Source organism: Alosa pseudoharengus, unplaced genomic scaffold, assembly GCF_046254945.1.
Source record: "Alosa pseudoharengus isolate Yale_2024_CS ecotype anadromous, Long Island Sound unplaced genomic scaffold, YU_APseudo_1.1 YU_APseudo_1.1_scf_12, whole genome shotgun sequence".
NCBI lineage: Eukaryota > Metazoa > Chordata > Actinopteri > Clupeiformes > Clupeidae > Alosa > Alosa pseudoharengus.
Window position 1 is genome coordinate 15,459,653 of NW_027468587.1, and position 10,000 is coordinate 15,469,652.

At 49.0% G+C, this 10,000-nt stretch overlaps 1 protein-coding gene across 1 annotated transcript in view; it reads right to left on the reverse strand.

Annotated features, from left to right (window-relative positions):
• Positions 1 to 10,000, reverse strand: part of bbs9 (Bardet-Biedl syndrome 9) — a 144,868-nt gene that overhangs the window by 66,145 nt on the left and 68,723 nt on the right. The gene's annotated exons all lie outside the window — the stretch shown is intronic.

A 10,000-nucleotide genomic window follows, 5' to 3' on the forward strand; every position in this document is an offset into this window, starting at 1 on the left:
AATGCATTCTTTGTTTCATTTTATGTTCCTGCATTTTCAGTGGTTCAATGCGTTTCTCTTTTTTTGTGTTCTAGACTTTGGTAACAAAACTTCTTTTTTTTTTGGTAAGAAAATGAACTTTAAAAATAACCCTGAGGAAACTCCAACTACGACTGAGGAAAAGAAAGGTTGTGAACATTAAGTGTAGAACAGTATTTCCCTTACAGAAACACTATAATTACCTCCTCTTAATGCTATACGTCCCATGACATCTTTCTACAAAAGACATGCTAAAGCCACAGCTTTAAAGGTGCTAACATGTCATCATGGGATAATTCTAACAAGCCAGAATATTTATAGGGCTGGAGTCAGGCTTGCATGTAGGGTGAGACATTTTTGCTACTTGTATCCGGATGACAAAAACAAACCTCTCTGTCTCTTCTCTCCTCTCGCACAAACACACACACACACACTCAGTCACAAACCCAAACCCAAACACACACACACACATACACACACACACACACCTGACTAAACCCTGTGAGCTGGTAATACAGAGGGGGTCATCAGGTCAGGCCTGCAGGTCTCCGTTGGGGGGATTGAGGGCTGAATCCAAAGGATCAGCTGGTATTAGAGGGGCCCTTGGCCCCATGAATCGGACCCCTTGTGTCTCTCCTGTCCCCAGTCTCCCTTCCCACAATTCCATCTGTTTGGTTCGCTTTTTCCCCGTGTCCATTTAATTTCACATCCACACTCTCTCTCTCTTTCGCATACACACACAGACACACACACACACACACCTTAGCGAGGGCTGACTTTCCTTTACGAACAGATTAAGCTAATCCTGCTCTAATATTTATCCTTTCAATAAAGCCAATCTCCTCCGTTAGTACGACCAATTGCTTGTGATGGCTGGCGGCTTACGCGGCTAACAGACATGTTCTTGTGTCGCCAGGGGCGCGAGGGAGAAGGGCCGAGAGGGGGTTTAATTACACAGCTGTTTTCATAAGCGTGTCATTCCACTGTCCTGGAGGCAAGAGACCAGGGGTGTGTATGTGTGTGTGTGTGTGTGTGTGTGTGTGTGTGTGTGTGGAGAAAGGAGTGGTGGAAGCTGGGTGGGGTAAACCGCTCCTCGTTCCTACATCAACACAGAGCTGAAATATGTAGCCACTTCCTCCTCCTTCCAACACAACCCTCCAACCCACTCAGTCACCCCCCGCCCACCCAGACACTGAAAAAGACATCCATTAAAACAACATCCAGAAAGCTCTCAGGCTCTGGACGTCTCTGTTTCACATGCTGCCCAGGGCCGACAACGTTGACTGGCCTTTCCATTAAACTCTGCTAAAAGTTAGCTAATCTGCTAATCTCTCTCTCTCTCACACACACACACACACAAACTTGAGGTAGTAGTAAGTCATTACGTGGACAGCATTCCTCCTGTTATTCCTCCTGTCTGATGTTGCTCAACCCCAGCACACAGGAAGTGAGACACTTTGCTCAGTGCCTCACTTCCTGGATTTGATATCCAGGATGTCAGTGAGGAGGGCGTGGGGGAGAATCAAACAGACACCTGATCTACCTTTACAAGCGCTAGGGAGGGAGAAAATCTGTCCTGACTCCAAAGACCACTTCCCAGTCTTTTTATGACTGAAGAAATGTCTTTAATGGCTGCTTTGGAGGTGGCTGACTTGAGCACTCTACTTCTGTGCCAGTACTCCAGTACTCTAGAGCCAGGGCCAGGAGAAACTTCAGAGGAATAGATACACTTACAGAATTGCACTCAAATGTAGCCTCTTATAAAGGCAGACACACACAAATAAACACACACACACACATTACTCATCCTGTCTTATGTCGCAGACATTCGCACACTAAAAAAAATGAGTAACTGGAAAGAAATGGACAGACGCTGACAAGACAAATAGATGACAGACTCGGCTTGCCAAAGACTGAGCGCACAGCTGCAGCAAGCCGAGCGCAGGGCACGGACCACTAGCTTTAGCTACCGGTGCAAATTCCGAATAGATTGTGTGTCTTCGTTACATATCACCCCCCCCCCCCACACACGTTCTCCCTCTAGCTCCTTGTGAAATGCAGGCCAAACCGCAGGCCGCGGGAAGCCGCCCAGAGTGGAGGGATAAAGAGGCAGGACAAGATAGCTTGGCTCGCCGGGCTCTGTTTTTAAACGAGCGTGCTGGCCTCCCTCCCTCACCACACACGTCAAGACTTTCATGGCGGGGAACAAAGGGTTGCTGTTGGGACATCAAAAGGCGAGTGATGGAGAGGGAGCAGGGGAGAGAGAGAGAGAATGACAGAGAAGGATCGAATGCTACATCTGGGCTCTGGCCCAGTGAACCCCCCCCCCTCTCCCTCCCCATCCTTTGCTTATCAAGACAGAGTAGAAGGACTCCATCTGGAAAAGCACTGCCTGTGCACAGTGAAAACTTTCACTGCTCTCTGTTTATGTTTATCAACTGAGAGGGCCAGGAAGAGAAACACAGACAGAGAGAGAGGGGGGACAGCTACCATTTTTATCGATGGAGCAGGTTGTAGCTGTGAATTTGAATGAAAGACATCAGCACATAGAGTGTGCAAGCCTTCAGTTTAAAGGTACGCACTCCACATGGGGGAGAGGAAAGACAAAGAAGTTTGCTGTCAAGAGAGAAACATCAAGACCAATAGTCGACCAGGGACAACAGGATTAGAAAAAGACTACTCCTCTTCAACCAGTCAGCCCTATGCCACAAAAAAACTTTGTTTAATGTGATCCACTGAGAAAGACTTGAGAAGCAAACACATAGAGGTTTGAAATTCCTTACATTTTGGTGACCCAGCCATCTTTGGTGGTAACCAAATGTTTGAACAGCTATGATTCAGATCCCCCCCTCCAATCTGAATTTGACAGACAGTTTGAAACTTCCCTCACACCATATCTGGCAGCGGTTGCTGAGACGGCCCTGGCTCTGGATGGGAAAACGTGCCTAGAGCTTGACTTCCTACTGAAGGAGAAACCAAATCACATGCGCTGGGCCTGATGTTATCACAGGGCCAAACAGCCTGACAACTTATAAGTGGACTGTTATCTTCACATCTGAAAAGAAACCCTGGTGAGGAGGGAGAGGAGGAGGGAGGGGTTGATGAAGAGGAGGAGGGAGGGAAAAAAGAGGGTGAGAAGAGGAAAGAGGAGAAAAAGAAGGAATAACAAAACTTTTGACACTTGAGCGCAAAGCAAACAGCAGACTGTGCTACTCTCCCAGAGCGTAGCGTTGTGCCGAGAGGTTCAGCCTCATAAATATTTATCCTTGGGGGAGGGAGAGGAACCCTGGTCTGTGTGTGTGTGTGTGTGTGTGTGAGATACAGACAGAGAAAGAGAGAGGAAGGGATAGATGTGCCAAAAAGAGAAATCGAGAAAGAGTGAAGCTATCACAGGTGCTCCGAGTTCCAAAGTACACACTGTGCCGCCAACTGAGTCCCATATCTCCTGTCTCCCTCCTTTCCCATCTCCCCCCTCCCCCTCAACCACCAGCTGCACACCACTGATGATACCCAGGCTCCTGAACCCCTGCTGGGGGGAACAGATATGCTGGCCCCCCTGGCTGGCCCCACAGCAGTGGCTAATCCAAGTGTCGGGGAGATCGGCAGTGAGGTCAGGAGGCTTCAGCGATGGGAAACCGGAGCCCCTCAGGTGCGCTGGAGTGTCTCCCATCGACTCCACGCACGCACACACACACACACACACACAGACACACACACACTTGAGCATGACTGTGAACATCAAATAGGGGGCATTTAGGGATTTAGAGGGCAGCCGTGGCCTACTGGTTAGCACTTCGGACCTGTAACCGGAGGGTTGCCGGTTCGAACCCTGACCAGTAAGCACGGCTGAAGTGCCCTTGAGCAAGGCACCTAACCCCTCACTGCTCCCCGAGCGCCGCTGTTGATGCAGGCAGCTCACTGTGCCGGGATTAGTGTGTGCTTCACCTCACTGTGTGTACACTGTGTGCTGTGTGTGTTTCACTAATTCACGGATTGGGATAAATGCAAAGACCAAACTTCCCTCACGGGATCAAAAGAGTATATATACTTATACTTGAGCTGAGGTGTCAGCTCAAACTCTGGTTCCCCAGCCAGTGCTTACTGACGAGTCAACTGACCTCAAGTCAGTTAAGCATTTTCTCTGTGTCACACGGCTCGATTGGAGATTGGTGGATCCGGCAGCACATTATTTGCCGATATGCACAATATAAACCGCACTAACTCTCGGCCGCCGTTTCAGACTCTGCTGTTGAGGCCCATTGCAAAATACTCTGCAAAAGTTTGCTCTCGCCACAGCGTCCATCGATAAAAAAAAAACAAAAAAAAACACAGCTTCCAGGCGGGCTCCTGCTAATGTTTAAAGCACGTCCTCGGGAGGAGGGGTTGGGGGGAGTGGGGGGGCTGAATGATGTGAAAACACGACAGGGGGCTGGAATGGCTCCCTGATGGAGCGAGCGAGCGAGCGATCCCCATGTCGGAGCCCCTTTTCCTGCTCCGAGTGAGGGAAGGACTGGAAGTGCTGTAGAGATCTGGATAAATCATGTGCTGACTGGGGGGGGGGGGGGGTTACCAGCGCACGCGGAGCAACCGCTCAGCATGCAGCGCAGAGCACATACACATACACACACACAGGACATGTGCACGCACACATACATACACAACTACACACAAACTCTAATGTCCCTTAAAACTACAGGAAATGGAGGACACACTAAAACGCACACACAACACACGAATAGTTCAGAAAAGTACATTAAATCCAGTAAAAATACAGTTACATCATACATCAGTTACTTTGAAAATAAACTTCAGCAGTTTTAATGCACTTTGTCTCCAAGTGTCAAAAATACAGAGTAGCATTGTCATGTCCCACGCTTCATGCGATATATCCCATTTGAGTGCTCCAAGAGTGGAAGAACTCTCATTCATTCCTAAACTATCATTGGTTTAGTTGTTTGGATGACACACAGAAGACATCTGAAGTCTGTCCAGCAAGACATAATAGGTAACAGTAGAACCTGTTTATGAGGCTTCCCAAGGACCACTTTAACCAGCAGTAGCAGCAAACGCACAACAAGCCCAATACAGTCCCAGGGAGTCAGACACCTCTGTCATCTGCCACAGATCTCTCTCTCTCTCTCTCTCTCTTTCTCGAGAGAGAGGAAAAGGGAAAATGAAATGGGAATATAGAGGGAGAGAGTTTCCTTTTTGCCTTCCCATGACACCGGCTCGTATGGGAATGTACGTATCGGTCCTTGTTTTCATACTCGGTGCTTGGCAACAATATTTCTACATTATGGTCTGGCCGGTGAAGGTCTTCTGGAGTTTGGGCTTTCAAGAGTTGGGAGGAGGAGACGCAGAGACATTTTAGGACAAACACACGCGCTGCCAGAGCGCACCACTCATCCAGCTGACCCGCCTGACCGAGACACCAGGGTTCAACTGTCCAGCTGTGTCTACTTAACACAAGACGGAGAGAGAGGGACACAGATGGACAGACAGAGAAAGAGAGAGAAAGGAGAGAGGGGAAGAGAGAAAGAGGGGGAGAAGAGAGAGCGATATCAGTAGTGATCTCAGCAGGCCTGATGTGATGTGAGCTGGAGAGGGGAGGAGGGATGGGGTGAGTTGGGGAGGCAGGTGTCGGAGACAGAGTCCATCGGAGCAGCGCAGCCTGGAGCCGGGGCAGCTGCCACACGTCGTGCCAGCCGCGTGAGGTCATCAGAGCGAGGTCATCAGTGAGCCGCGTGAGGTCATCAGAGCGAGACGCTGCCAGCGGTTAGGCGAGGTGAGGTAAGGGGCTCCAAGGTACGAGCAGAGAGGCAGAGAAAGAGTCTCCATGGACATTGGAAGGTTAACACATGTGCTCCATTTAATGTGTGGGAGAAGCAAGACCCATCAGTGTATGCTGGCATGCATGCACGCATGCACACACACACACACACACACACACACACACACACACACACACACACACACACACACACACACACACACACACACACACACCTTTTAATGCACATACTGTATATGAAAAAGGGAATGTGCTTGCCTGAGTGCAACCTGCACATGTAATCAGACTTAGAATGTTGAGCTGCTGTGTCAGGAGTGAAGAGGGAGTGTTTGAGTGTGTGTGTGTGTGCGTGTGCGTTTGTATGTGTGTGTGTGCGCGTTTGTATGTGTGTGTGTGTGTGTTTGTGTGTGTGTGTGTGTGTATGTATGTGTGTGTGTGTGTGTGTATGTATGTGTGTGTGTGCGCGTTTGTATGTGTGTGTGTGTGTGTGTGTGTGTGTGTGTGTGTGTGTGTGTATGTATGTGTGTGTGTGTTTGTATGTGTGTGTGCGTGCTGGGGGGGGGGGGGGGGATGGGGGTTGACTCGGCTGCATATACTATAGATTTCATCACAGAGAAGGAATGCTACTTGGATTTTACAGCTGGTCTGCACTCCAACTCCCACCTGCGCTCTCTCACTCTCTCTCTGTATCTTTTCCTCTCTCCCTGCATCCCCCCATCTCCTCCACCTCTCTCTCTCTCTGGGCACCTGCCCAAGGCTGCGGTGCGTGGTCCTCATCCATCTATCCCCACATCACTCCCTCGCTCGCTCACTGGCTCGCTCTGTGTGTCCAGGAGGAGGACAGCGTGACATCACCCGCTATCTACATAGCCCAGCTGCTGCAGCGTGCCCGCACGGGCCAGCACACGGCAGGAGAGAGAGAGAGAGAGAGGGTGGAGAGAGGAAAAGAGAGAGGAAGAGAGAGAGAGAGAGAGGGAGAGAGAAGGTGGAGAGAGAGGAAGAGAGAGAGAGAGAGAGGGAGAGATAGAGGGTGGAGAGAGTAAGAGAGGGAGAGAGAGGGAGAGACGAAGAGAGAGAGAGAGAGAGAGAGGGTGGAGAGAGAAAGAGAGGAAGAGAGAGAGAGGTAGGAAGGAGGGGCAGAAAGAGAGGAAGAGAATAATGAGGTGAAAAAGAGAAGAAGAGAGTGTGTAAACGTGTGAAATAAAGATGAAAAGCTGGGCAGATGGAGAAAGAGAATTAAAGAGGGAAAAATGACCACTTTGAAGAAAAGGTACACTCATTTTGCAGGCATGGGGGGAAAGGAATTTTAGAGGACCCAAGAGAGAGCAGGGCAAAGAATTAGGGATTGAACATAGGATGGGATGTGGATGGGTAGTAACATGTTGTTCTTCAAGGTTGTCAGAACACAGAGGGAGTGGTGATGGAGTCCAGCTAATCATTCACGCATTCCTCAACCTGGTTACCTACTCTTGTGTATCCAAGACAAACACAAAATACATTCAAGGTCTTTTTTATAGACTTCCTCCACTTTGTCCTCTCTCTCTCTCTCTCTCTCTCTCTCTCTCTCTCTCTCTCTCGGCGTGATGTGTGTTGTTGATAATGATAAGCTACAGTCTGCACATTTCTTTAATTAATAACTTTCCTAACTTTTACTTTTTGAGTACAGTGTCAAGTTGATCTTGATGTATTTTTAAGATTGTAATAATTCTCTCTCTCTCTTCCCCTTTGTCACAACAGCTGATAGCTCTGTTTGTCCCAATCACAGAACAGGGGGCTGTGTCAAGTGTCAAGCATATGTCTGTTTCTTACATTTCAACTCTCACACACACACACACACACACACACACACACACACACACACACATAAATATTCATGTAAGCATGCAAAAACTGTGACAGGGCTTCAGCTGCTAGTCCAGAGGTATACTTGTGTGCTGCTGTGACCCACAGTTTGTGTATATATGAGAGCGAGTGAGAGAGAGAGACTGAAAGAGAGAGGGAGAGAGAGTGAGAGGGAAAGAGAGAGGGAGGGAGAGGGAGAGAGAGAGTGATACTGATAGAGAGAGGTAAGACTGGTGGAGATACTGATATAAAGAGAAAGAGAGAAAGAGAGAGAAAGAGAGAGTGAGAGAGAGACTGATAGAGAGAGGTAAGGCTGGTGAGAGACTGATATAAAGAGAAACAGAGCGAGAAAGAGAGAGGGAAAGAGAGAGTGAGAGAGAGAGACTGATAGAGAGAGGTAAGGCTGGTGAGAGACTGATATAAAGAGAAAGAGAGAGAGCAAGGGAGAGGGAAAGAGAGAGTGAGAGAGAGAGACTGATAGAGAGAGGTAAGGCTGGTGAGAGACTGCGCTGCTGCCGCCAACGCCGCCGGTGTTGTTGGAAACGTAAACACTTTTCGCGTTTACAGCCAATTGAAAAGGCAACATCAGTAGGGCGGGTAATAAATGGCTGTTTACACAGAGCCTGACGGGCCTTTTGGTCGAGCAGGAGCAGCCTATGTGCTTTGGCTCGGGACCAGAGGTGAGCTGAGAGGGACCGGACGCCAAGGATCCTGTCCTCTCACTACTCCAAGAATGAGAGAGAGAGAGAGAGAGAGAGGGAACAAAAAGAGGGAGGGGATCCCTTGTCTCTTATGAGTGAAGTGTCACTGCATGTCTGCCTCCCCAATCCCCACTGCTGAAACAGTAAAACCATTAATCCACCATGATTCCTCCAAACACTGCCCACTTCTACGCTAGCATACACCTCTAAACAAATCCTCACAATTTCTGTGTATGTGTGTGGGTATTTATAGTGAGTGTTTGTGTTTGTTTGCATGTGTGTATGGGTATTTCACAGAGCTATGCGGATGAGAGGGATAAGTGAGCCTGTTGTTGCGGTGTGTTTGTATATGAATATGTGTGTGCTCTGTGTGTGAGGTGTGAGCCTGTGTGTGAGTTGTGGTGGTGCCTGTGTGAGCCTGTGTGCGAGTTGTGGTGGTGCTCAGTCAAGTGGCCGGCAGCAGCCAGTGGATGGATGAGCCTGTCACAGCTGGAGTCCTGAGCCACTCTTCTCCACCCCACCCCACCCTACCCAACGCTAGGCTTGCTGCTGCTGATGCTGGAGCTAGAGGAGTGGGGGGTTTGTGGTGACGGTCATGGAGGTGGGGAATGTATGCAGAGGTGGTGGTGGTGGTGTGTGTGTGTGCGAGAGAGAGAGAGTTTGTGAGTGTGTGAGAGTGTATGTGAGAGAGAGAGAGAGAGAGAGAGAGAGAGAGAGAGAGAGAGATTGTGTGTGTGTGTGGTGGTATTTCTTTGCAGCTAATCGGGCGCCTCGGCTTTGCTCTGGGTTTGGGCAGAGCCAATGGGTAAACAGAGGGTCCACTCTGGCTCCTGGTCTCTTTTTGTCGGGGCTTAATGACCCGTGCGGGCCGATTCCTTGGGTGGGGCTCCAAAGGGAGATGTGTGTGTGTGTGTGTATGTGTGTGTGTGTTGGGCGGGGGGGGGGGCGGGGGGGTATTGACTGGGGGCCTTAAAGCAGGCAGACAAACCCCTATCCAGGCATAGCCGCTCAGCAGGCAGTTAACAGGGGCCTATCAATGAGACACATGTCTTTTACATGGGCCGGGTCGGCTGTAAAAGTTTATGGAGGCATTCTCCAGGTGACCGGCACCTCCAGAGGATGAGCGGAGGGCCACTATGAAGCTTTTTGGAGCGTTTGGAGACGCCTGGCTTCCAGAGGCTATCAGACTAGACTGCCCTTCGGCTTCATAGGCCTCTATGAGAGCTCCGGTCAACAGTTTAAAGGCTGTGAATGCAGAGAGGGTTTGCTGTTTCAGTGACCTCTTCTGGATGAGAACAAGCTGCCATTATACGGAGACTGGCCACGTTAAACACAGGTCATGTGACATAGTAACCATATAAAAGGCAGATGAGTTCATGGGGTCATGGTGTTTGGGTCCACTTCTTTAAACCATTAAAACACAGAGGGTCTGCTAAATGTCCAGCTGTCATCTAAAAAGAGACACATTGGATGAAAGCATCAGCCAATGAATAAATGTAGATGTAATAACATTTAACATTTTTTACAAACAAACTGTGCTAAATACTTGCTTACGTGATTTACTAAATAATACCTACTAACTTAACACTGTCAAACCCAAACATATTGAAAGACACATACACTTTCCCTGCATGAACACACAAAGATA